The sequence below is a fragment of the Lissotriton vulgaris genome, chromosome 3_1 (genome assembly GCF_964263255.1).
Source record: "Lissotriton vulgaris chromosome 3_1, aLisVul1.2, whole genome shotgun sequence".
In the NCBI taxonomy this organism is placed as follows: Eukaryota; Metazoa; Chordata; class Amphibia; order Caudata; family Salamandridae; genus Lissotriton; species Lissotriton vulgaris.
In genome coordinates, this window is record NC_141689.1 from 1,270,127,573 (window position 1) to 1,270,155,192 (window position 27,620).

Here is a 27,620-nt window from a genome sequence, read left to right on the forward strand (position 1 = left end):
CACTCGGCGAGTGTTTGGCAGCAAGGATGGAATATAAAATTGTGCGCGATTCCAGGTAGCGTGCATTTTGACACGGTTGGCGGCGAGAAAGCAAGGTGACAGATGGCTGGCTTTCACCACCACCCACTGGGGAATTATTCATGCATATTTCGAAATGAACTGTGCACCCATCCGGGTTGAATGAACTTGTAGAACTTCAACATCCAGAAGGCTGTGCTGACGGCCGCGCCCCATCGAGTCTCGGTGAGGCAGGTGTTTTAAATAAACAGAGAACATTGACGAGCTCATTTCTGCACTTCCTAAAGCCACAGAAGAAGGGATGTGGTTAGTCCCGAAACGCGTCTGGCTCTTACTGAATTGGAGGTGACTTTCCTGCTGTAATCTGCTACCAGCATGCTGCCAATAAACTACGTGGTATACCAACTTCCATGTGGCCTTTCTTAAATGGGTTCCTGGATGCGATGGATGTTTAAACGGCCGGTCCCGGTCGCTAGGAAGGCCCCCCCGTTCAACAACAAACGGGTCCTATGCAGGCACTCGGCGAGTGTTTGGCAGCAAGGATGGAATATAAAATTGTGCGCGATTCCAGGTAGCGTGCATTTTGACACAGTTGGCGGCGAGAAAGCAAGGTGACAGATGGCTGGCTTTCACCACCACCCACTGGGGAATTATTCATGCATATTTTGAAATGAACTGTGCACCCATCCGGGTTGAATGAACTTGTAGAACTTCAACATCCAGAAGGCTGTGCTGACGGCCGCGCCCCATCGAGTCTCGGTGAGGCAGGTGTTTTAAATAAACAGAGAACATTGACGAGCTCATTTCTGCACTTCCTAAAGCCACAGAAGAAGGGATGTGGTTAGTCTCGAAACGCGTCTGGCTCTTACTGAATTGGAGGTGACTTTCCTGCTGTAATCTGCTACCAGCATGCTGCCAATAAACTACGTGGTATACCAACTTCCATGTGGCCTTTCTTAAATGGGTTCCTGGATGCGATGGATGTTTAAACGGCCGGTCCCGGTCACTAGGAAGGCCCCCCCCTCAACAACAAACGGGTCCTATGCAGGCACTCTGCGAGTGTTTGGCAGCAAGGATGGAATATAAAATTGTGCGCGATTCCAGGTAGCGTGCATTTTGAAACGGTTGGCGGCGAGAAAGCAAGGTGACAGATGGCTGGCTTTCACCACCACCCACTGGGGAATTATTCATGCATATTTTGAAATGAACTGTGCACCCATCCGGGTTGAATGAACTTGTAGAACTTCAACATCCAGAAGCTGTGCTGACGGCCGCGCCCCATCGAGTCTCGGTGAGGCAGGTGTTTTAAATAAACAGAAAACATTGACAAGCTCATTTCTGCACTTCCTAAAGCCACAGAAGAAGGGATGTGGTTAGTCCCGAAACGCGTCTGGCTCTTACTGAATTGGAGGTGACTTTCCTGCTATAATCTGCTACCAGCATGCTGCCAATAAACTACGTGGTATACCAACTTCCATGTGGCCTTTCTTAAATGGGTTCCTGGATGCGATGGATGTTTAAACGGCCGGTCCCGGTCGCTAGGAAGGCCCCCCCGTTCAACAACAAACGGGTCCTATGCAGGCACTCGGCGAGTGTTTGGCAGCAAGGATGGAATATAAAATTGTGCGCGATTCCAGGTAGCGTGCATTTTGACACGGTTGGCGGCGAGAAAGCAAGGTGACAGATGGCTGGCTTTCACCACCACCCACTGGGGAATTATTCATGCATATTTTGAAATGAACTGTGCACCCATCCGGGTTGAATGAACTTGTAGAACTTCAACATCCAGAAGGCTGTGCTGACGGCCGCGCCCCATCGAGTCTCGGTGAGGCAGGTGTTTTAAATAAACAGAGAACATTGACGAGCTCATTTCTGCACTTCCTAAAGCCACAGAATAAGGGATGTGGTTAGTCCCGAAACGCGTCTGGCTCTTACTGAATTGGAGGTGACTTTCCTGCTGTAATATGCTACCAGCATGCTGCCAATAAACTACGTGGTATACCAACTTCCATGTGGCCTTTCTTAAATGGGTTCCTGGATGCGATGGATGTTTAAACGGCCGGTCCCGGTCGCTAGGAAGGCCCCCCCGTTCAACAACAAACGGGTCCTATGCAGGCACTCGGCGAGTGTTTGGCAGCAAGGATGGAATATAAAATTGTGCGCGATTCCAGGTAGCGTGCATTTTGACACGGTTGGCGGCGAGAAAGCAAGGTGACAGATGGCTGGCTTTCACCACCACCCACTGGGGAATTATTCATGCATATTTTGAAATGAACTGTGCACCCATCCGGGTTGAATGAACTTGTAGAACTTCAACATCCAGAAGGCTGTGCTGACGGCCGCGCCCCATCGAGTCTCGGTGAGGCAGGTGTTTTAAATAAACAGAGAACATTGACGAGCTCATTTCTGCACTTCCTAAAGCCACAGAAGAAGGGATGTGGTTAGTCCCGAAACGCGTCTGGCTCTTACTGAATTGGAGGTGACTTTCCTGCTGTAATCTGCTACCAGCATGCTGCCAATAAACTACGTGGTATACCAACTTCCATGTGGCCTTTCTTAAATGGGTTCCTGGATGCGATGGATGTTTCAACGGCCGGTCCCGGTCGCTAGGAAGGCCCCCCCGTTCAACAACAAATGGGTCCTATGCAGGCACTCGGCGAGTGTTTGGCAGCAAGGATGGAATATAAAATTTGCGCGATTCCAGGTAGCGTGCATTTTGACACGGTTGGCGGCGAGAAAGCAAGGTGACAGATGGCTGGCTTTCACCACCACCCACTGGGGAATTATTCATGCATATTTCGAAATGAACTGTGCACCCATCCGGGTTGAATGAACTTGTAGAACTTCAACATCCAGAAGGCTGTGCTGACGGCCGCGCCCCATCGAGTCTCGGTGAGGCAGGTGTTTTAAATAAACAGAGAACATTGACGAGCTCATTTCTGCACTTCCTAAAGCCACAGAAGAAGGGATGTGGTTAGTCCCGAAACGCGTCTGGCTCTTACTGAATTGGAGGTGACTTTCCTGCTGTAATCTGCTACCAGCATGCTGCCAATAAACTACGTGGTATACCAACTTCCATGTGGCCTTTCTTAAATGGGTTCCTGGATGCGATGGATGTTTAAACGGCCGGTCCCGGTCGCTAGGAAGGCCCCCCCGTTCAACAACAAACGGGTCCTATGCAGGCACTCGGCGAGTGTTTGGCAGCAAGGATGGAATATAAAATTGTGCGCGATTCCAGGTAGCGTGCATTTTGACACGGTTGGCGGCGAGAAAGCAAGGTGACAGATGGCTGGCTTTCACCACCACCCACTGGGGAATTATTCATGCATATTTTGAAATGAACTGTGCACCCATCCGGGTTGAATGAACTTGTAGAACTTCAACTTCCAGAAGGCTGTGCTGACGGCCGCGCCCCATCGAGTCTCGGTGAGGCAGGTGTTTTAAATAAACAGAGAACATTGACGAGCACATTTCTGCACTTCCTAAAGCCACAGAAGAAGGGATGTGGTTAGTCCCGAAACGCGTCTGGCTCTTACTGAATTGGAGGTGACTTTCCTGCTATAATCTGCTACCAGCATGCTGCCAATAAACTACGTGGTATACCAACTTCCATGTGGCCTTTCTTAAATGGGTTCCTGGATGCGATGGATGTTTAAACGGCCGGTCCCGGTCGCTAGGAAGGCCCCCCCGTTCAACAACAAACAGGTCCTATGCAGGCACTCGGCGAGTGTTTGGCAGCAAGGATGGAATATAAAATTGTGCGCGATTCCAGGTAGCGTGCATTTTGACACGGTTGGCGGCGAGAAAGCAAGGTGACAGATGGCTGGCTTTCACCACCACCCACTGGGGAATTATTCATGCATATTTTGAAATGAACTGTGCACCCATCCGGGTTGAATGAACTTGTAGAACTTCAACATCCAGAAGGCTGTGCTGACGGCCGCGCCCCATCGAGTCTCGGTGAGGCAGGTGTTTTAAATAAACAGAGAACATTGACGAGCTCATTTCTGCACTTCCTAAAGCCACAGAATAAGGGATGTGGTTAGTCCCGAAACGCGTCTGGCTCTTACTGAATTGGAGGTGACTTTCCTGCTGTAATATGCTACCAGCATGCTGCCAATAAACTACGTGGTATACCAACTTCCATGTGGCCTTTCTTAAATGGGTTCCTGGATGCGATGGATGTTTAAACGGCCGGTCCCGGTCGCTAGGAAGGCCCCCCCGTTCAACAACAAACGGGTCCTATGCAGGCACTCGGCGAGTGTTTGGCAGCAAGGATGGAATATAAAATTGTGCGCGATTCCAGGTAGCGTGCATTTTGACACGGTTGGCGGCGAGAAAGCAAGGTGACAGATGGCTGGCTTTCACCACCACCCACTGGGGAATTATTCATGCATATTTTGAAATGAACTGTGCACCCATCCGGGTTGAATGAACTTGTAGAACTTCAACATCCAGAAGGCTGTGCTGACGGCCGCGCCCCATCGAGTCTCGGTGAGGCAGGTGTTTTAAATAAACAGAGAACATTGACGAGCTCATTTCTGCACTTCCTAAAGCCACAGAAGAAGGGATGTGGTTAGTCCCGAAACGCGTCTGGCTCTTACTGAATTGGAGGTGACTTTCCTGCTGTAATCTGCTACCAGCATGCTGCCAATAAACTACGTGGTATACCAACTTCCATGTGGCCTTTCTTAAATGGGTTCCTGGATGCGATGGATGTTTAAACGGCCGGTCCCGGTCGCTAGGAAGGCCCCCCGTTCAACAACAAACGGGTCCTATGCAGGCACTCGGCGAGTGTTTGGCAGCAAGGATGGAATATAAAATTGTGCGCGATTCCAGGTAGCGTGCATTTTGACACGGTTGGCGGCGAGAAAGCAAGGTGACAGATGGCTGGCTTTCACCACCACCCACTGGGGAATTATTCATGCATATTTTGAAATGAACTGTGCACCCATCCGGGTTGAATGAACTTGTAGAACTTCAACATCCAGAAGGCTGTGCTGACGGCCGCGCCCCATCGAGTCTCGGTGAGGCAGGTGTTTTAAATAAACAGAGAACATTGACGAGCTCATTTCTGCACTTCCTAAAGCCACAGAATAAGGGATGTGGTTAGTCCCGAAACGCGTCTGGCTCTTACTGAATTGGAGGTGACTTTCCTGCTGTAATCTGCTACCAGCATGCTGCCAATAAACTACGTGGTATACCAACTTCCATGTGGCCTTTCTTAAATGGGTTCCTGGATGCGATGGATGTTTCAACGGCCGGTCCCGGTCGCTAGGAAGGCCCCCCCGTTCAACAACAAACGGGTCCTATGCAGGCACTCGGCGAGTGTTTGGCAGCAAGGATGGAATATAAAATTGTGCGCGATTCCAGGTAGCGTGCATTTTGACACGGTTGGCGGCGAGAAAGCAAGGTGACAGATGGCTGGCTTTCACCACCACCCACTGGGGAATTATTCATGCATATTTTGAAATGAACTGTGCACCCATCCGGGTTGAATGAACTTGTAGAACTTCAACATCCAGAAGGCTGTGCTGACGGCCGCGCCCCATCGAGTCTCGGTGAGGCAGGTGTTTTAAATAAACAGAGAACATTGACGAGCTCATTTCTGCACTTCCTAAAGCCACAGAAGAAGGGATGTGGTTAGTCCCGAAACGCGTCTGGCTCTTACTGAATTGGAGGTGACTTTCCTGCTGTAATCTGCTACCAGCATGCTGCCAATAAACTACGTGGTATACCAACTTCCATGTGGCCTTTCTTAAATGGGTTCCTGGATGCGATGGATGTTTAAACGGCCGGTCCCGGTCGCTAGGAAGGCCCCCCCCGTTCAACAGCAAACGGGTCCTATGCAGGCACTCGGCGAGTGTTTGGCAGCAAGGATGGAATATAAAATTGTGCGCGATTCCAGGTAGCGTGCATTTTGACACGGTTGGCGGCAAGAAAGCAAGGTGACAGATGGCTGGCTTTCACCACCACCCACTGGGGAATTATTCATGCATATTTTGAAATGAACTGTGCACCCATCCGGGTTGAATGAACTTGTAGAACTTCAACATCCAGAAGGCTGTGCTGACGGCCGCGCCCCATCGAGTCTCGGTGAGGCAGGTGTTTTAAATAAACAGAGAACATTGACGAGCTCATTTCTGCACTTCCTAAAGCCAGAGAAGAAGGGATGTGGTTAGTCCCGAAACGCGTCTGGCTCTTACTGAATTGGAGGTGACTTTCCTGCTGTAATCTGCTACCAGCATGCTGCCAATAAACTACGTGGTATACCAACTTCCATGTGGCCTTTCTTAAATGGGTTCCTGGATGCGATGGATGTTTAAACGGCCGGTCCCGGTCGCTAGGAAGGCCCCCCCGTTCAACAACAAACGGGTCCTATGCAGGCACTCGGCGAGTGTTTGGCAGCAAGGATGGAATATAAAATTGTGCACGATTCCAGGTAGCGTGCATTTTGACACGGTTGGCGGCGAGAAAGCAAGGTGACAGATGGCTGGCTTTCACCACCACCCACTGGGGAATTATTCATGCATATTTTGAAATGAATCAATCAATCAGTGACACTTATAAAGCGCGCTACATACCCGTGGGGTCTCAAGGCGCTGGGGGGGGGGGGGGGGGGGGGGGGAGCCGCTACTGCTCGAACAGCCAGGTCTTCAGCTTCTTCCTGAAGGAGAGGTGGTCTTGGGTCAGGCGCAGGTCGGGAGGGAGGGAGTTCCAGGTCTTGGCGGCCAGGTGGGAGAAGGACCTTCCTCCTGTAGTCGCTCTTCGGATGCGGGGGACGGCGGCGAGGGCGTGGTTGGCTGATCGGAGGTGGCGTTTGGGAGCGTAGAAGTTGACTCGGCTGTTGAGGTAGCTCGGGCCTTGGTCGTGTAGGGCTTTGTGTGCGTGGGTGAGGAGGCGGAAGGTGATTCTTTTGTTGACGGGGAGCCAGTGAAGGTCTCGCAGATGTCCGGAGATGTGGCTGGTTCGTGGGATGTCGAGGATGAGTCTGGCTGAGGCGTTCTGGATCCGCTGGAGTCTCTTCTGGAGCTTGGCGGTGGTCCCGGCGTAGAGGGCGTTGCCGTAGTCCAGTCGGCTGGTGACGAGGGCCTGGGTGACGGTCTTCCTGGTCTCGGTGGGGATCCACCAGAAGATCTTCCGTAGCATGCGTAGGATGTTGAAGCATGCCGAGGAGACGTTGTTGACTTGCCTGGTCATGGAGAGGGAGGAGTCCAGGATGAAGCCCAGGTTGCGTGCATGGTCTGTCGGTTTGGGTGCGGTGCCCAGGGCGGGAGGCCACCAGGAGTCATCCCAGGCGGAGGGAGAGGAGCCCAGGATGAGGACCTCCGTCTTGTCTGAGTTCAGTTTCAGGCAGCTGGTCGTCATCCACTCGGCTACCTCTTTCATCCCTTCGTGCAGGTTGGCTCTGGCGGCGGCGGGGTCGTTGGTCAGGGAGAGGATCAGCTGGGTGTCGTCGGCGTAGGAGATTATGCTGAGGTTGTGTTTGCGTACGATGGCCGCGAGGGGGCTCATGTAGACGTTGAAGAGGGTGGGGCTCAGAGATGATCCTTGGGGGACGCCGCAGATGACTTCGGTGGCCTCTGACTTGTACGGTGGTAGGCGGACTCTCTGTGTTCTCCCGTCGAGGAAGGAGGTGATCCACTCCAGCGCCTTGTCCTGGATTCCGACGTTGCTGAGGCGCCGTACTAGGGTGCGGTGGCAGACCGTGTCGAATGCCGCGGAGAGGTCTAGGAGGATGAGGGCCGCTGTTTCTCCATTGTCCATCAGGGCTCGGATGTCGTCGGTGGCGGCGATGAGGGCGGTCTCGGTGCTGTGGTTGGCTCGGAAGCCGGACTGTGAGGGGTCGAGGGATCCGTTCGTCTCGAGGAAAGCGGCCATCTGCTTGTTGACGGTCTTCTCGATGACTTTGGCTGGAAACGGGAGGAGCGAGATGGGGCGGTAATTCTTGAGGTCGGTGGGGTCCGCTGTTGGTTTCTTGAGTAGGGCGCTGAGTTCGGCGTGTTTCCAGCTCTCGGGGAAGATGGTGGTGTCGAGGGATGTGTTGATGATGTCTCGCAGGTGGGGTGCGATGACAGCGTCGGCTTTGTTGAAGACGTGGTGAGGGCAGGGGTCGGTCGGTGATCCGGAGTGGATGGAGTTCATCGTGCGGATGGTGTCTTCGGTGCTGATCGGGGTCCAGGCGTGGAGGGTGGTGGTGGGGGGTGGTTGTTCGGTCATGGTGTGCGTTGGTTGGTTGTTGAAGCTGTTGTGTATGTCCGCGATCTTGTTGTGGAAGTATGAAGCCAGGGAGTTGCAGAGGTCTTGCGATGGGGTGATGTCGTTGTTTCCTGCGCTGGGGTTGGAAAGCTCTTTGACGATGTTGAAGAGTTCCTTGCAGTTGTGTGCGTTGTTGTCCAACCAGGAACCCATTTAAGAAATGAACTGTGCACCCATCCGGGTTGAATGAACTTGTAGAACTTCAACATCCAGAAGCTGTGCTGACGGCCGCGCCCCATCGAGTCTCGGTGAGGCAGGTGTTTTAAATAAACAGAGAACATTGACGAGCTCATTTCTGCACTTCCTAAAGCCACAGAAGAAGGGATGTGGTTAGTCCCGAAACGCGTCTGGCTCTTACTGAATTGGAGGTGACTTTCCTGCTGTAATCTGCTACCAGCATGCTGCCAATAAACTACGTGGTATACCAACTTCCATGTGGCTTTTCTTAAATGGGTTCCTGGATGCGATGGATGTTTAAACGGCCGGTCCCGGTCGCTAGGAAGGCCCCCCCGTTCAACAACAAACGGGTCCTATGCAGGCACTCGGCGAGTGTTTGGCAGCAAGGATGGAATATAAAATTGTGCGCGATTCCAGGTAGCGTGCATTTTGACACGGTTGGCGGCGAGAAAGCAAGGTGACAGATGGCTGGCTTTCACCACCACCCACTGGGGAATTATTCATGCATATTTTGAAATGAACTGTGCACCCATCCGGGTTGAATGAACTTGTAGAACTTCAACATCCAGAAGGCTGTGCTGACGGCCGCGCCCCATCGAGTCTCGGTGAGGCAGGTGTTTTAAATAAACAGAGAACATTGACGAGCTCATTTCTGCACTTCCTAAAGCCACAGAATAAGGGATGTGGTTAGTCCCGAAACGCGTCTGGCTCTTACTGAATTGGAGGTGACTTTCCTGCTGTAATCTGCTACCAGCATGCTGCCAATAAACTACGTGGTATACCAACTTCCATGTGGCCTTTCTTAAATGGGTTCCTGGATGCGATGGATGTTTCAACGGCCGGTCCCGGTCGCTAGGAAGGCCCCCCCGTTCAACAACAAACGGGTCCTATGCAGGCACTCGGCGAGTGTTTGGCAGCAAGGATGGAATATAAAATTGTGCGCGATTCCAGGTAGCGTGCATTTTGACACGGTTGGCGGCGAGAAAGCAAGGTGACAGATGGCTGGCTTTCACCACCACCCACTGGGGAATTATTCATGCATATTTTGAAATGAACTGTGCACCCATCCGGGTTGAATGAACTTGTAGAACTTCAACATCCAGAAGGCTGTGCTGACGGCTGCGCCCCATCGAGTCTCGGTGAGGCAGGTGTTTTAAATAAACAGAGAACATTGACGAGCTCATTTCTGCACTTCCTAAAGCCACAGAAGAAGGGATGTGGTTAGTCCCGAAACGCGTCTGGCTCTTACTGAATTGGAGGTGACTTTCCTGCTGTAATCTGCTACCAGCATGCTGCCAATAAACTACGTGGTATACCAACTTCCATGTGGCCTTTCTTAAATGGGTTCCTGGATGCGATGGATGTTTAAACGGCCGGTCCCGGTCGCTAGGAAGGCCCCCCCCGTTCAACAACAAGCGGGTCCTATGCAGGCACTCGGCGAGTGTTTGGCAGCAAGGATGGAATATAAAATTGTGCGCGATTCCAGGTAGCGTGCATTTTGACACGGTTGGCGGCGAGAAAGCAAGGTGACAGATGGCTGGCTTTCACCACCACCCACTGGGGAATTATTCATGCATATTTTGAAATGAACTGTGCACCCATCCGGGTTGAATGAACTTGTAGAACTTCAACATCCAGAAGGCTGTGCTGACGGCCGCGCCCCATCGAGTCTCGGTGAGGCAGGTGTTTTAAATAAACAGAGAACATTGACGAGCTCATTTCTGCACTTCCTAAAGCCACAGAAGAAGGGATTTGGTTAGTCCCGAAACGCGTCTGGCTCTTACTGAATTGGAGGTGACTTTCCTGCTGTAATCTGCTACCAGCATGCTGCCAATAAACTACGTGGTATACCAACTTCCATGTGGCCTTTCTTAAATGGGTTCCTGGATGCGATGGATGTTTAAACGGCCGGTCCCGGTCGCTAGGAAGGCCCCCCCGTTCAACAACAAACGGGTCCTATGCAGGCACTCGGCGAGTGTTTGGCAGCAAGGATGGAATATAAAATTGTGCGCGATTCCAGGTAGCGTGCATTTTGACACGGTTGGCGGCGAGAAAGCAAGGTGACAGATGGCTGGCTTTCACCACCACCCACTGGGGAATTATTCATGCATATTTTGAAATGAACTGTGCACCCATCCGGGTTGAATGAACTTGTAGAACTTCAACATCCAGAAGCTGTGCTGACGGCCGCGCCCCATCGAGTCTCGGTGAGGCAGGTGTTTTAAATAAACAGAGAACATTGACGAGCTCATTTCTGCACTTCCTAAAGCCACAGAAGAAGGGATGTGGTTAGTCCCGAAACGCGTCTGGCTCTTACTGAATTGGAGGTGACTTTCCTGCTGTAATCTGCTACCAGCATGCTGCCAATAAACTACGTGGTATACCAACTTCCATGTGGCCTTTCTTAAATGGGTTCCTGGATGCGATGGATGTTTAAACGGCCGGTCCCGGTCGCTAGGAAGGCCCCCCCGTTCAACAACAAACGGGTCCTATGCAGGCACTCGGCGAGTGTTTGGCAGCAAGGATGGAATATAAAATTGTGCGCGATTCCAGGTAGCGTGCATTTTGACACGGTTGGCGGCGAGAAAGCAAGGTGACAGATGGCTGGCTTTCACCACCACCCACTGGGGAATTATTCATGCATATTTTGAAATGAACTGTGCACCCATCCGGGTTGAATGAACTTGTAGAACTTCAACATCCGGAAGGCTGTGCTGACGGCCGCGCCCCATCGAGTCTCGGTGAGGCAGGTGTTTTAAATAAACAGACAACATTGACGAGCTCATTTCTGCACTTCCTAAAGCCACAGAAGAAGGGATGTGGTTAGTCCCGAAACGCGTCTGGCTCTTACTGAATTGGAGGTGACTTTCCTGCTGTAATCTGCTACCAGCATGCTGCCAATAAACTACGTGGTATACCAACTTCCATGTGGCCTTTCTTAAATGGGTTCCTGGATGCGATGGATGTTTAAACGGCCGGTCCCAGTCGCTAGGAAGGCCCCCCCGTTCAACAACAAACGGGTCCTATGCAGGCACTCGGCGAGTGTTTGGCAGCAAGGATGGAATATAAAATTGTGCGCGATTCCAGGTAGCGTGCATTTTGACACGGTTGGCGGCGAGAAAGCAAGGTGACAGATGGCTGGCTTTCACCACCACCCACTGGGGAATTATTCATGCATATTTTGAAATGAACTGTGCACCCATCCGGGTTGAATGAACTTGTAGAACTTCAACATCCAGAAGGCTGTGCTGACGGCCGCGCCCCATCGAGTCTCGGTGAGGCAGGTGTTTTAAATAAACAGAGAACATTGACGAGCTCATTTCTGCACTTCCTAAAGCCACAGAAGAAGGGATGTGGTTAGTCCCGAAACGCGTCTGGCTCTTACTGAATTGGAGGTGACTTTCCTGCTGTAATCTGCTACCAGCATGCTGCCAATAAACTAAGTGGTATACCAACTTCCATGTGGCCTTTCTTAAATGGGTTCCTGGATGCGATGGATGTTTAAACGGCCGGTCCCGGTCGCTAGGAAGGCCCCCCCGTTCAACAACAAACGGGTCCTATGCAGGCACTCGGCGAGTGTTTGGCAGCAAGGATGGAATATAAAATTGTGCGTGATTCCAGGTAGCGTGCATTTTGACACGGTTGGCGGCGAGAAAGCAAGGTGACAGATGGCTGGCTTTCACCACCACCCACTGGGGAATTATTCATGCATATTTTGAAATGAACTGTGCACCCATCCGGGTTGAATGAACTTGTAGAACTTCAACATCCAGAAGGCTGTGCTGACGGCCGCGCCCCATCGAGTCTCGGTGAGGCAGGTGTTTTAAATAAACAGAGAACATTGACGAGCTCATTTCTGCACTTCCTAAAGCCACAGAAGAAGGGATGTGGTTAGTCCCGAAACGCGTCTGGCTCTTACTGAATTGGAGGTGACTTTCCTGCTGTAATCTGCTACCAGCATGCTGCCAATAAACTACGTGGTATACCAACTTCCATGTGGCCTTTCTTAAATGGGTTCCTGGATGCGATGGATGTTTAAACGGCCGGTCCCGGTCGCTAGGAAGGCCCCCCCGTTCAACAACAAACGGGTCCTATGCAGGCACTCGGCGAGTGTTTGGCAGCAAAGATGGAATATAAAATTGTGCGCGATTCCAGGTAGCGTGCATTTTGACATGGTTGGCGGCGAGAAAGCAAGGTGACAGATGGCTGGCTTTCACCACCACCCACTGGGGAATTATTCATGCATATTTTGAAATGAACTGTGCACCCATCCGGGTTGAATGAACTTGTAGAACTTCAACATCCAGAAGGCTGTGCTGACGGCCGCGCCCCATCGAGTCTCGGTGAGGCAGGTGTTTTAAATAAACAGAGAACATTGACGAGCTCATTTCTGCACTTCCTAAAGCCACAGAAGAAGGGATGTGGTTAGTCCCGAAACGCGTCTGGCTCTTACTGAATTGGAGGTGACTTTCCTGCTGTAATCTGCTACCAGCATGCTGCCAATAAACTACGTGGTATACCAACTTCCATGTGGCCTTTCTTAAATGGGTTCCTGGATGCGATGGATGTTTAAACGGCCGGTCCCGGTCGCTAGGAAGGCCCCCCCGTTCAACAACAAACGGGTCCTATGCAGGCACTCGGCGAGTGTTTGGCAGCAAGGATGGAATATAAAATTGTGCGCGATTCCAGGTAGCGTGCATTTTGACACGGTTGGCGGCGAGAAAGCAAGGTGACAGATGGCTGGCTTTCACCACCACCCACTGGGGAATTATTCATGCATATTTTGAAATGAACTGTGCACCCATCCGGGTTGAATGAACTTGTAGAACTTCAACATCCAGAAGGCTGTGCTGACGGCCGCGCCCCATCGAGTCTCGGTGAGGCAGGTGTTTTAAATAAACAGAGAACATTGACGAGCTCATTTCTGCACTTCCTAAAGCCACAGAATAAGGGATGTGGTTAGTCCCGAAACGCATCTGGCTCTTACTGAATTGGAGGTGACTTTCCTGCTGTAATCTGCTACCAGCATGCTGCCAATAAACTACGTGGTATACCAACTTCCATGTGGCCTTTCTTAAATGGGTTCCTGGATGCGATGGTTGTTTAAACGGCCGGTCCCGGTCGCTAGGAAGGCCCCCCCGTTCAACAACAAATGGGTCCTATGCAGGCACTCGGCGAGTGTTTGGCAGCAAGGATGGAATATAAAATTGTGCGCGATTCCAGGTAGCGTGCATTTTGACACGGTTGGCGGCGAGAAAGCAAGGTGACAGATGGCTGGCTTTCACCACCACCCACTGGGGAATTATTCATGCATATTTTGAAATGAGCTGTGCACCCATCCGGGTTGAATGAACTTGTAGAACTTCAACATCCAGAAGGCTGTGCTGACGGCCGCGCCCCATCGAGTCTCGGTGAGGCAGGTGTTTTAAATAAACAGAGAACATTGACGAGCTCATTTCTGCACTTCCTAAAGCCACAGAAGAAGGGATGTGGTTAGTCCCGAAACGCGTCTGGCTCTTACTGAATTGGAGGTGTCTTTCCTGCTGTAATCTGCTACCAGCATGCTGCCAATAAACTACGTGGTATACCAACTTCCATGTGGCCTTTCTTAAATGGGTTCCTGGATGCGATGGATGTTTAAACGGCCGGTCCCGGTCGCTAGGAAGGCCCCCCCGTTCAACAACAAACGGGTCCTATGCAGGCACTCGGCGAGTGTTTGGCAGCAAGGATGGAATATAAAATTGTGCGCGATTCCAGGTAGCGTGCATTTTGACACGGTTGGCGGCGAGAAAGCAAGGTGACAGATGGCTGGCTTTCACCACCACCCACTGGGGAATTATTCATGCATATTTTGAAATGAACTGTGCACCCATCCGGGTTGAATGAACTTGTAGAACTTCAACATCCAGAAGGCTGTGCTGACGGCCGCGCCCCATCGAGTCTCGGTGAGGCAGGTGTTTTAAATAAACAGAGAACATTGACGAGCTCATTTCTGCACTTCCTAAAGCCACAGAAGAAGGGATGTGGTTAGTCCCGAAACGCGTCTGGCTCTTACTGAATTGGAGGTGACTTTCCTGCTGTAATCTGCTACCAGCATGCTGCCAATAAACTACGTGGTATACCAACTTCCATGTGGCCTTTCTTAAATGGGTTCCTGGATGCGATGGATGTTTAAACGGCCGGTCCCGGTCGCTAGGAAGGCCCTCCGTTCAACAACAAACGGGTCCTATGCAGGCACTCGGCGAGTGTTTGGCAGCAAGGATGGAATATAAAATTGTGCGCGATTCCAGGTAACGTGCATTTTGACATGGTTGGCGGCGAGAAAGCAAGGTGACAGATGGCTGGCTTTCACCACCACCCACTGGGGAATTATTCATGCATATTTTGAAATGAACTGTGCACCCATCCGGGTTGAATGAACTTGTAGAACTTCAACATCCAGAAGGCTGTGCTGACGGCCGCGCCCCATCGAGTCTCGGTGAGGCAGGTGTTTTAAATAAACAGAGAACATTGACGAGCTCATTTCTGCACTTCCTAAAGCCACATAATAAGGGATGTGGTTAGTCCCGAAACGCGTCTGGCTCTTACTGAATTGGAGGTGACTTTCCTGCTGTAATCTGCTACCAGCATGCTGCCAATAAACTACGTGGTATACCAACTTCCATGTGGCCTTTCTTAAATGGGTTCCTGGATGCGATGGATGTTTAAACGGCCGGTCCCGGTCGCTAGGAAGGCCCCCCCGTTCAACAACAAACGGGTCCTATGCAGGCACTCGGCGAGTGTTTGGCAGCAAGGATGGAATATAAAATTGTGCGCGATTCCAGGTAGCGTGCATTTTGACACGGTTGGCGGCGAGAAAGCAAGGTGACAGATGGCTGGCTTTCACCACCACCCACTGGGGAATTATTCATGCATATTTTGAAATGAACTGTGCACCCATCCGGGTTGAATGAACTTGTAGAACTTCAACATCCAGAAGGCTGTGCTGACAGCCGCGCCCCATCGAGTCTCGGTGAGGCAGGTGTTTTAAATAAACAGAGAACATTGACGAGCTCATTTCTGCACTTCCTAAAGCCACAGAAGAAGGGATGTGGTTAGTCCCGAAACGCGTCTGGCTCTTACTGAATTGGAGGTGACTTTCCTGCTGTAATCTGCTACCAGCATGCTGCCAATAAACTACGTGGTATACCAACTTCCATGTGGCCTTTCTTAAATGGGTTCCTGGATGCGATGGATGTTTAAACGGCCGGTCCCGGTCGCTAGGAAGGCCCCCCCGTTCAACAACAAACGGGTCCTATGCAGGCACTCGGCGAGTGTTTGGCTGCAAGGATGGAATATAAAATTGTGCGCGATTCCAGGTAGCGTGCATTTTGACACAGTTGGCGGCGAGAAAGCAAGGTGACAAATGGCTGGCTTTCACCACCACCCACTGGGGAATTATTCATGCATATTTTGAAATGAACTGTGCACCCATCCGGGTTGAATGAACTTGTAGAACTTCAACATCCAGAAGGCTGTGCTGACGGCCGCGCCCCATCGAGTCTCGGTGAGGCAGGTGTTTTAAATAAACAGAGAACATTGACGAGCTCATTTCTGCACTTCGTAAAGCCACAGAAGAAGGGATGTGGTTAGTCCCGAAACGCATCTGGCTCTTACTGAATTGGAGGTGACTTTCCTGCTGTAATCTGCTACCAGCATGCTGCCAATAAACTACGTGGTATACCAACTTCCATGTGGCCTTTCTTAAATGGGTTCCTGGATGCGATGGATGTTTAAACGGCCGGTCCCGGTCGCTAGGAAGGCCCCCCCGTTCAACAACAAACGGGTCCTATGCAGGCACTCGGCGAGTGTTTGGCAGCAAGGATGGAATATAAAATTGTGCGCGATTCCAGGTAACGTGCATTTTGACATGGTTGGCGGCGAGAAAGAAAGGTGACAGATGGCTGGCTTTCACCACCACCCACTGGGGAATTATTCATGCATATTTTGAAATGAACTGTGCACCCATCCGGGTTGAATGAACTTGTAGAACTTCAACATCCAGAAGGCTGTGCTGACGGCCGCGCCCCATCGAGTCTCGGTGAGGCAGGTGTTTTAAATAAACAGAGAACATTGACGAGCTCATTTCTGCACTTCCTAAAGCCACAGAAGAAGGGATGTGGTTAGTCCCGAAACGCGTCTGGCTCTTACTGAATTGGAGGTGACTTTCCTGCTGTAATCTGCTACCAGCATGCTGCCAATAAACTACGTGGTATACCAACTTCCATGTGGCCTTTCTTAAATGGGTTCCTGGATGCGATGGATGTTTAAACGGCCGGTCCCGGTCGCTAGGAAGGCCCCCCCATTCAACAACAAACGGGTCCTATGCAGGCACTCGGCGAGTGTTTGGCAGCAAGGATGGAATATAAAATTGTGCGCGATTCCAGGTAGCGTGCATTTTGACACGGTTGGCGGCGAGAAAGCAAGGTGACAGATGGCTGGCTTTCACCACCACCCACTGGGGAATTATTCATGCATATTTTGAAATGAACTGTGCACCCATCCGGGTTGAATGAACTTGTAGTACTTCAACATCCAGAAGGCTGTGCTGACGGCCGCGCCCCATCGAGTCTCGGTGAGGCAGGTGTTTTAAATAAACAGAGAACATTGACGAGCTCATTTCTGCACTTCCTAAAGCCACAGAATAAGGGATGTGGTTAGTCCCGAAACGCGTCTGGCTCTTACTGAATTGGAGGTGACTTTCCTGCTGTAATCTGCTACCAGCATGCTGCCAATAAACTACGTGGTATACCAACTTCCATGTGGCCTTTCTTAAATGGGTTCCTGGATGCGATGGATGTTTAAACGGCCGGTCCCGGTCGCTAGGAAGGCCCCCCCGTTCAACAACAAACGGGTCCTATGCAGGCACTCGGCGAGTGTTTGGCAGCAAGGATGGAATATAAAATTGTGCGCGATTCCAGGTAGCGTGCATTTTGACACGGTTGGCGGCGAGAAAGCAAGGTGACAGATGGCTGGCTTTCACCACCACCCACTGGGGAATTATTCATGCATATTTTGAAATGAACTGTGCACCCATCCGGGTTGAATGAACTTGTAGAACTTCAACATCCAGAAGGCTGTGCTGACGGCCGCGCCCCATCGAGTCTCGGTGAGGCAGGTGTTTTAAATAAACAGAGAACATTGACGAGCTCATTTCTGCACTTCCTAAAGCCACAGAATAAGGGATGTGGTTAGTCCCGAAACGCGTCTGGCTCTTACTGAATTGGAGGTGACTTTCCTGCTGTAATCTGCTACCAGCATGCTGCCAATAAACTACGTGGTATACCAACTTCCATGTGGCCTTTCTTAAATGGGTTCCTGGATGCGATGGATGTTTAAACGGCCGGTCCCAGTCGCTAGGAAGGCCCCCCCGTTCAACAAGAAATGGGTCCTATGCAGGCACTCGGCGAGTGTTTGGCAGCAAGGATGGAATATAAAATTGTGCGCGATTCCAGGTAGCGTGCATTTTGACACGGTTGGCGGCGAGAAAGCAAGGTGACAGATGGCTGGCTTTCACCACCACCCACTGGGGAATTATTCATGCATATTTTGAAATGAACTGTGCACCCATCCGGGTTGAATGAACTTGTAGAACTTCAACATCCAGAAGGCTGTGCTGACGGCCGCGCCCCATCGAGTCTCGGTGAGGCAGGTGTTTTAAATAAACAGAGAACATTGACGAGCTCATTTCTGCACTTCCTAAAGCCACAGAAGAAGGGATGTGGTTAGTCCCGAAACGCGTCTGGCTCTTACTGAATTGGAGGTGACTTTCCTGCTGTAATCTGCTACCAGCATGCTGCCAATAAACTACGTGGTATACCAACTTCCATGTGGCCTTTCTTAAATGGGTTCCTGGATGCGATGGATGTTTAAACGGCCGGTCCCGGTCGCTAGGAAGGCCCCCCCGTTCAACAACAAACGGGTCGTATGCAGGCACTCGGCGAGTGTTTGGCAGCAAGGATGGAATATAAAATTGTGCGCGATTCCAGGTAGCGTGCATTTTGACACGGTTGGCGGCGAGAAAGCAAGGTGACAGATGGCTGGCTTTCACCACCACCCACTGGGGAATTATTCATGCATATTTTGAAATGAACTGTGCACCCATCCGGGTTGAATGAACTTGTAGAACTTCAACATCCAGAAGGCTGTGCTGACGGCCGCGCCCCATCGAGTCTCGGTGAGGCAGGTGTTTTAAATAAACAGAGAACATTGACGAGCTCATTTCTGCACTTCCTAAAGCCACAGAAGAAGGGATGTGGTTAGTCCCGAAACGCGTCTGGCTCTTACTGAATTGGAGGTGACTTTCCTGCTGTAATCTGCTACCAGCATGCTGCCAATAAACTACGTGGTATACCAACTTCCATGTGGCCTTTCTTAAATGGGTTCCTGGATGCGATGGATGTTTAAACGGCCGGTCCCGGTCGCTAGGAAGGCCCCCCCCGTTCAACAACAAACGGGTCCTATGCAGGCACTCGGCGAGTGTTTGGCAGCAAGGATGGAATATAAAATTGTGCGCGATTCCAGGTAGCGTGCATTTTGACACGGTTGGCTGCGAGAAAGCAAGGTGACAGATGGCTGGCTTTCACCACCACCCACTGGGGAATTATTCATGCATATTTTGAAATGAACTGTGCACCCATCCGGGTTGAATGAACTTGTAGAACTTCAACATCCAGAAGCTGTGCTGACGGCCGCGCCCCATCGAGTCTCGGTGAGGCAGGTGTTTTAAATAAACAGAGAACATTGACGAGCTCATTTCTGCACTTCCTAAAGCCACAGAAGAAGGGATGTGGTTAGTCCCGAAACGCGTCTGGCTCTTACTGAATTGGAGGTGACTTTCCTGCTGTAATCTGCTACCAGCATGCTGCCAATAAACTACGTGGTATACCAACTTCCATGTGGCCTTTCTTAAATGGGTTCCTGGATGCGATGGATGTTTAAACGGCCGGTCCCGGTCGCTAGGAAGGCCCTTCCGTTCAACAACAAACGGGTCCTATGCAGGCACTCGGCGAGTGTTTGGCAGCAAGGATGGAATATAAAATTGTGCGCGATTCCAGGTAGCGTGCATTTTGACACGGTTGGCGGCGAGAAAGCAAGGTGACAGATGGCTGGCTTTCACCACCACCCACTGGGGAATTATTCATGCATATTTTGAAATGAACTGTGCACCCATCCGGGTTGAATGAACTTGTAGAACTTCAACATCCAGAAGGCTGTGCTGACGGCCGCGCCCCATCGAGTCTCGGTGAGGCAGGTGTTTTAAATAAACAGAGAACATTGACGAGCTCATTTCTGCACTTCCTAAAGCCACAGAATAAGGGATGTGGTTAGTCCCGAAACGCGTCTGGCTCTTACTGAATTGGAGGTGACTTTCCTGCTGTAATCTGCTACCAGCATGCTGCCAATAAACTACGTGGTATACCAACTTCCATGTGGCCTTTCTTAAATGAGTTCCTGGATGCGATGGATGTTTAAACGGCTGGTCCCGGTCGCTAGGAAGGCCCCCCCCGTTCAACAACAAACGGGTCCTATGCAGGCACTCGGCGAGTGTTTGGCAGCAAGGATGGAATATAAAATTGTGCGCGATTCCAGGTAGCGTGCATTTTGACACGGTTGGCGGCGAGAAAGCAAGGTGACAGATGGCTGGCTTTCACCACCACCCACTGGGGAATTATTCATGCATATTTTGAAATGAACTGTGCACCCATCCGGGTTGAATGAACTTGTAGAACTTCAACATCCAGAAGGCTGTGCTGACGGCCGCGCCCCATCGAGTCTCGGTGAGGCAGGTGTTTTAAATAAACAGAGAACATTGACGAGCTCATTTCTGCACTTCCTAAAGCCACAGAAGAAGGGATGTGGTTAGTCCCGAAACGCGTCTGGCTCTTACTGAATTGGAGGTGACTTTCCTGCTGTAATCTGCTACCAGCATGCTGCCAATAAACTACGTGGTATACCAACTTCCATGTGGCCTTTCTTAAATGGGTTCCTGGATGCGATGGATGTTTAAACGGCCGGTCCCGGTCGCTAGGAAGGCCCTTCCGTTCAACAACAAACGGGTCCTATGCAGGCACTCGGCGAGTGTTTGGCAGCAAGGATGGAATATAAAATTGTGCGCGATTCCAGGTAGCGTGCATTTTGACACGGTTGGCGGCGAGAAAGCAAGGTGACAGATGGCTGGCTTTCACCACCACCCACTGGGGAATTATTCATGCATATTTTGAAATGAACTGTGCACCCATCCGGGTTGAATGAACTTGTAGAACTTCAACATCCAGAAGGCTGTGCTGACGGCTGCGCCCCATCGAGTCTCGGTGAGGCAGGTGTTTTAAATAAACAGAGAACATTGACGAGCTCATTTCTGCACTTCCTAAAGCCACAGAATAAGGGATGTGGTTAGTCCCGAAACGCGTCTGGCTCTTACTGAATTGGAGGTGACTTTCCTGCTGTAATCTGCTACCAGCATGCTGCCAATAAACTACGTGGTATACCAACTTCCATGTGGCCTTTCTTAAATGGGTTCCTGGATGCGATGGATGTTTAAACGGCCGGTCCCGGTCGCTAGGAAGGCCCCCCCGTTCAACAACAAACGGGTCCTATGCAGGCACTCGGCGAGTGTTTGGCAGCAAGGATGGAATATAAAATTGTGCGCGATTCCAGGTAGCGTGCATTTTGACACGGTTGGTGGCGAGAAAGCAAGGTGACAGATGGCTGGCTTTCACCACCACCCACTGGGGAATTATTCATGCATATTTTGAAATGAACTGTGCACCCATCCGGGTTGAATGAACTTGTAGAACTTCAACATCCAGAAGGCTGTGCTGACGGCCGCGCCCCATCGAGTCTCGGTGAGGCAGGTGTTTTAAATAAACAGAGAACATTGACGAGCTCATTTCTGCACTTCCTAAAGCCACAGAATAAGGGATGTGGTTAGTCCCGAAACGCGTCTGGCTCTTACTGACTTGGAGGTGACTTTCCTGCTGTAATCTGCTACCAGCATGCTGCCAATAAACTACGTGGTATACCAACTTCCATGTGGCCTTTCTTAAATGGGTTCCTGGATGCGATGGATGTTTAAACGGCCGGTCCCGGTCGCTAGGAAGGCCCCCCCGTTCAACAACAAACGGGTCCTATGCAGGCACTCGGCGAGTGTTTGGCAGCAAGGATGGAATATAAAATTGTGCGCAATTCCAGGTAGCGTGCATTTTGACACGGTTGGCGGCGAGAAAGCAAGGTGACAGATGGCTGGCTTTCACCACCACCCACTGGGGAATTATTCATGCATATTTTGAAATGAACTGTGCACCCATCCGGGTTGAATGAACTTGTAGAACTTCAACATCCAGAAGGCTGTGCTGACGGCCGCGCCCCATCGAGTCTCGGTGAGGCAGGTGTTTTAAATAAACAGAGAACATTGACGAGCTCATTTCTGCACTTCCTAAAGCCACAGAAGAAGGGATGTGGTTAGTCCCGAAACGCGTCTGGCTCTTACTGAATTGGAGGTGACTTTCCTGCTGTAATCTGCTACCAGCATGCTGCCAATAAACTACGTGGTATACCAACTTCCATGTGGCCTTTCTTAAATGGGTTCCTGGATGCGATGGATGTTTAAACGGCCGGTCCCGGTCGCTAGGAAGGCCCCCCCGTTCAACAACAAACGGGTCGTATGCAGGCACTCGGCGAGTGTTTGGCAGCAAGGATGGAATATAAAATTGTGCGCGATTCCAGGTAGCGTGCATTTTGACACGGTTGGCGGCGAGAAAGCAAGGTGACAGATGGCTGGCTTTCACCACCACCCACTGGGGAATTATTCATGCATATTTTGAAATGAGCTGTGCACCCATCCGGGTTGAATGAACTTGTAGAACTTCAACATCCAGAAGGCTGTGCTGACGGCCGCGCCCCATCGAGTCTCGGTGAGGCAGGTGTTTTAAATAAACAGAGAACATTGACGAGCTCATTTCTGCACTTCCTAAAGCCACAGAAGAAGGGATGTGGTTAGTCCCGAAACGCGTCTGGCTCTTACTGAATTGGAGGTGTCTTTCCTGCTGTAATCTGCTACCAGCATGCTGCCAATAAACTACGTGGTATACCAACTTCCATGTGGCCTTTCTTAAATGGGTTCCTGGATGCGATGGATGTTTAAACGGCCGGTCCCGGTCGCTAGGAAGGCCCCCCCGTTCAACAACAAACGGGTCCTATGCAGGCACTCGGCGAGTGTTTGGCAGCAAGGATGGAATATAAAATTGTGCGCGATTCCAGGTAGCGTGCATTTTGACACGGTTGGCGGCGAGAAAGCAAGGTGACAGATGGCTGGCTTTCACCACCACCCACTGGGGAATTATTCATGCATATTTTGAAATGAACTGTGCACCCATCCGGGTTGAATGAACTTGTAGAACTTCAACATCCAGAAGGCTGTGCTGACGGCCGCGCCCCATCGAGTCTCGGTGAGGCAGGTGTTTTAAATAAACAGAGAACATTGACGAGCTCATTTCTGCACTTCCTAAAGCCACAGAAGAAGGGATGTGGTTAGTCCCGAAACGCGTCTGGCTCTTACTGAATTGGAGGTGACTTTCCTGCTGTAATCTGCTACCAGCATGCTGCCAATAAACTACGTGGTATACCAACTTCCATGTGGCCTTTCTTAAATGGGTTCCTGGATGCGATGGATGTTTAAACAGCCGGTCCCGGTCGCTAGGAAGGCCCCCCGTTCAACAACAAACGGGTCCTATGCAGGCACTCGGCGAGTGTTTGGCAGCAAGGATGGAATATAAAATTGTGCGCGATTCCAGGTAACGTGCATTTTGACATGGTTGGCGGCGAGAAAGCAAGGTGACAGATGGCTGGCTTTCACCACCACCCACTGGGGAATTATTCATGCATATTTTGAAATGAACTGTGCACCCATCCGGGTTGAATGAACTTGTAGAACTTCAACATCCAGAAGGCTGTGCTGACGGCCGCGCCCCATCGAGTCTCGGTGAGGCAGGTGTTTTAAATAAACAGAGAACATTGACGAGCTCATTTCTGCACTTCCTAAAGCCACAGAAGAAGGGATGTGGTTAGTCCCGAAACGCGTCTGGCTCTTACTGAATTGGAGGTGACTTTCCTGCTGTAATCTGCTACCAGCATGCTGCCAATAAACTACGTGGTATACCAACTTCCATGTGGCCTTTCTTAAATGGGTTCCTGGATGCGATGGATGTTTAAACGGCCGGTCCCGGTCGCTAGGAAGGCCCCCCCGTTCAACAACAAATGGGTCCTATGCAGGCACTCGGCGAGTGTTTGGCAGCAAGGATGGAATATAAAATTGTGCGCGATTCCAGGTAGCGTGCATTTTGACACGGTTGGCGGCGAGAAAGCAAGGTGACAGATGGCTGGCTTTCACCACCACCCACTGGGGAATTATTCATGCATATTTTGAAATGAACTGTGCACCCATCCGGGTTGAATGAACTTGTAGAACTTCAACATCCAGAAGGCTGTGCTGACGGCCGCGCCCCATCGAGTCTCGGTGAGGCAGGTGTTTTAAATAAACAGAGAACATTGACGAGCTCATTTCTGCACTTCCTAAAGCCACATAATAAGGGATGTGGTTAGTCCCGAAACGCGTCTGGCTCTTACTGAATTGGAGGTGACTTTCCTGCTGTAATCTGCTACCAGCATGCTGCCAATAAACTACGTGGTATACCAACTTCCATGTGGCCTTTCTTAAATGGGTTCCTGGATGCGATGGATGTTTAAACGGCCGGTCCCGGTCGCTAGGAAGGCCCCCCCGTTCAACAACAAACGGGTCCTATGCAGGCACTCGGCGAGTGTTTGGCAGCAAGGATGGAATATAAAATTGTGCGCGATTCCAGGTAGCGTGCATTTTGACACGGTTGGCGGCGAGAAAGCAAGGTGACAGATGGCTGGCTTTCACCACCACCCACTGGGGAATTATTCATGCATATTTTGAAATGAACTGTGCACCCATCCGGGTTGAATGAACTTGTAGAACTTCAACATCCAGAAGGCTGTGCTGACGGCCGCGCCCCATCGAGTCTCGGTGAGACAGGTGTTTTAAATAAACAGAGAACATTGACGAGCTCATTTCTGCACTTCCTAAAGCCACAGAAGAAGGGATGTGGTTAGTCCCGAAACGCGTCTGGCTCTTACTGAATTGGAGGTGACTTTCCTGCTGTAATCTGCTACCAGCATGCTGCCAATAAACTACGTGGTATACCAACTTCCATGTGGCCTTTCTTAAATGGGTTCCTGGATGCGATGGATGTTTAAACGGCCGGTCCCGGTCGCTAGGAAGGCCCCCCCGTTCAACAACAAACGGGTCCTATGCAGGCACTCGGCGAGTGTTTGGCAGCAAGGATGGAATATAAAATTGTGCGCGATTCCAGGTAGCGTGCATTTTGACACGGTTGGCGGCGAGAAAGCAAGGTGACAAATGGCTGGCTTTCACCACCACCCACTGGGGAATTATTCATGCATATTTTGAAATGAACTGTGCACCCATCCGGGTTGAATGAACTTGTAGAACTTCAACATCCAGAAGGCTCTGCTGACGGCTGCGCCCCATCGAGTCTCGGTGAGGCAGGTGTTTTAAATAAACAGAGAACATTGACGAGCTCATTTCTGCACTTCCTAAAGCCACAGAAGAAGGGATGTGGTTAGTCCCGAAACGCGTCTGGCTCTTACTGAATTGGAGGTGACTTTCCTGCTGTAATCTGCTACCAGCATGCTGCCAATAAACTACGTGGTATACCAACTTCCATGTGGCCTTTCTTAAATGGGTTCCTGGATGCGATGGATGTTTAAACGGCCGGTCCCGGTCGCTAGGAAGGCCCCCCCGTTCAACAACAAACGGGTCCTATGCAGGCACTCGGCGAGTGTTTGGCAGCAAGGATGGAATATAAAATTGTGCGCGATTCCAGGTAACGTGCATTTTGACATGGTTGGCGGCGAGAAAGCAAGGTGACAGATGGCTGGCTTTCACCACCACCCACTGGGGAATTATTCATGCATATTTTGAAATGAACTGTGCACCCATCCGGGTTGAATGAACTTGTAGAACTTCAACATCCAGAAGGCTGTGCTGACGGCCGCGCCCCATCGAGTCTCGGTGAGGCAGGTGTTTTAAATAAACAGAGAACATTGACGAGCTCATTTCTGCACTTCCTAAAGCCACAGAAGAAGGGATGTGGTTAGTCCCGAAACGCGTCTGGCTCTTACTGAATTGGAGGTGACTTTCCTGCTGTAATCTGCTACCAGCATGCTGCCAATAAACTACATGGTATACCAACTTCCATGTGGCCTTTCTTAAATGGGTTCCTGGATGCGATGGATGTTTAAACGGCCGGTCCCGGTCGCTAGGAAGGCCCCCCCATTCAACAACAAACGGGTCCTATGCAGGCACTCGGCGAGTGTTTGGCAGCAAGGATGGAATATAAAATTGTGCGCGATTCCAGGTAGCGTGCATTTTGACACGGTTGGCGGCGAGAAAGCAAGGTGACAGATGGCTGGCTTTCACCACCACCCACTGGGGAATTATTCATGCATATTTTGAAATGAACTGTGCACCCATCCGGGTTGAATGAACTTGTAGAAGTTCAACATCCAGAATGCTGTGCTGACGGCCGCGCCCCATCGAGTCTCGGTGAGGCAGGTGTTTTAAATAAACAGAGAACATTGACGAGCTCATTTCTGCACTTCCTAAAGCCACAGAATAAGGGATGTGGTTAGTCCCGAAACGCGTCTGGCTCTTACTGAATTGGAGGTGACTTTCCTACTGTAATCTGCTACCAGCATGCTGCCAATAAACTACGTGGTATACCAACTTCCATGTGGCCTTTCTTAAATGGGTTCCTGGATGCGATGGATGTTTAAACGGCCGGTCCCAGTCGCTAGGAAGGCCCCCCCGTTCAACAACAAATGGGTCCTATGCAGGCACTCGGCGAGTGTTTGGCAGCAAGGATGGAATATAAAATTGTGCGCGATTCCAGGTAGCGTGCATTTTGACACGGTTGGCGGCGAGAAAGCAAGGTGACAGATGGCTGGCTTTCACCACCACCCACTGGGGAATTATTCATGCATATTTTGAAATGAACTGTGCACCCATCCGGGTTGAATGAACTTGTAGAACTTCAACATCCAGAAGGCTGTGCTGACGGCCGCGCCCCATCGAGTCTCGGTGAGGCAGGTGTTTTAAATAAACAGAGAACATTGACGAGCTCATTTCTGCACTTCCTAAAGCCACAGAAGAAGGGATGTGGTTAGTCCCGAAACGCGTCTGGCTCTTACTGAATTGGAGGTGACTTTCCTGCTGTAATCTGCTACCAGCATGCTGCCAATAAACTACGTGGTATACCAACTTCCATGTGGCCTTTCTTAAATGGGTTCCTGGATGCGATGGATGTTTAAACGGCCGGTCCCGGTCGCTAGGAAGGCCCCCCCGTTCAACAACAAACGGGTCGTATGCAGGCACTCGGCGAGTGTTTGGCAGCAAGGATGGAATATAAAATTGTGCGCGATTCCAGGTAGCGTGCATTTTGACACGGTTGGCGGCGAGAAAGCAAGGTGACAGATGGCTGGCTTTCACCACCACCCACTGGGGAATTATTCATGCATATTTTGAAATGAACTGTGCACCCATCCGGGTTGAATGAACTTGTAGAACTTCAACATCCAGAAGGCTGTGCTGACGGCCGCGCCCCATCGAGTCTCGGTGAGGCAGGTGTTTTAAATAAACAGAGAACATTGACGAGCTCATTTCTGCACTTCCTAAAGCCACAGAAGAAGGGATGTGGTTAGTCCCGAAACGCGTCTGGCTCTTACTGAATTGGAGGTGACTTTCCTGCTGTAATCTGCTACCAGCATGCTGCCAATAAACTACGTGGTATACCAACTTCCATGTGGCCTTTCTTAAATGGGTTCCTGGATGCGATGGATGTTTAAACGGCCGGTCCCGGTCGCTAGGAAGGCCCCCCCGTTCAACAACAAACGGGTCCTATGCAGGCACTCGGCGAGTGTTTGGCAGCAAGGATGGAATATAAAATTGTGCGCGATTCCAGGTAGCGTGCATTTTGACACAGTTGGCGGCGAGAAAGCAAGGTGACAAATGGCTGGCTTTC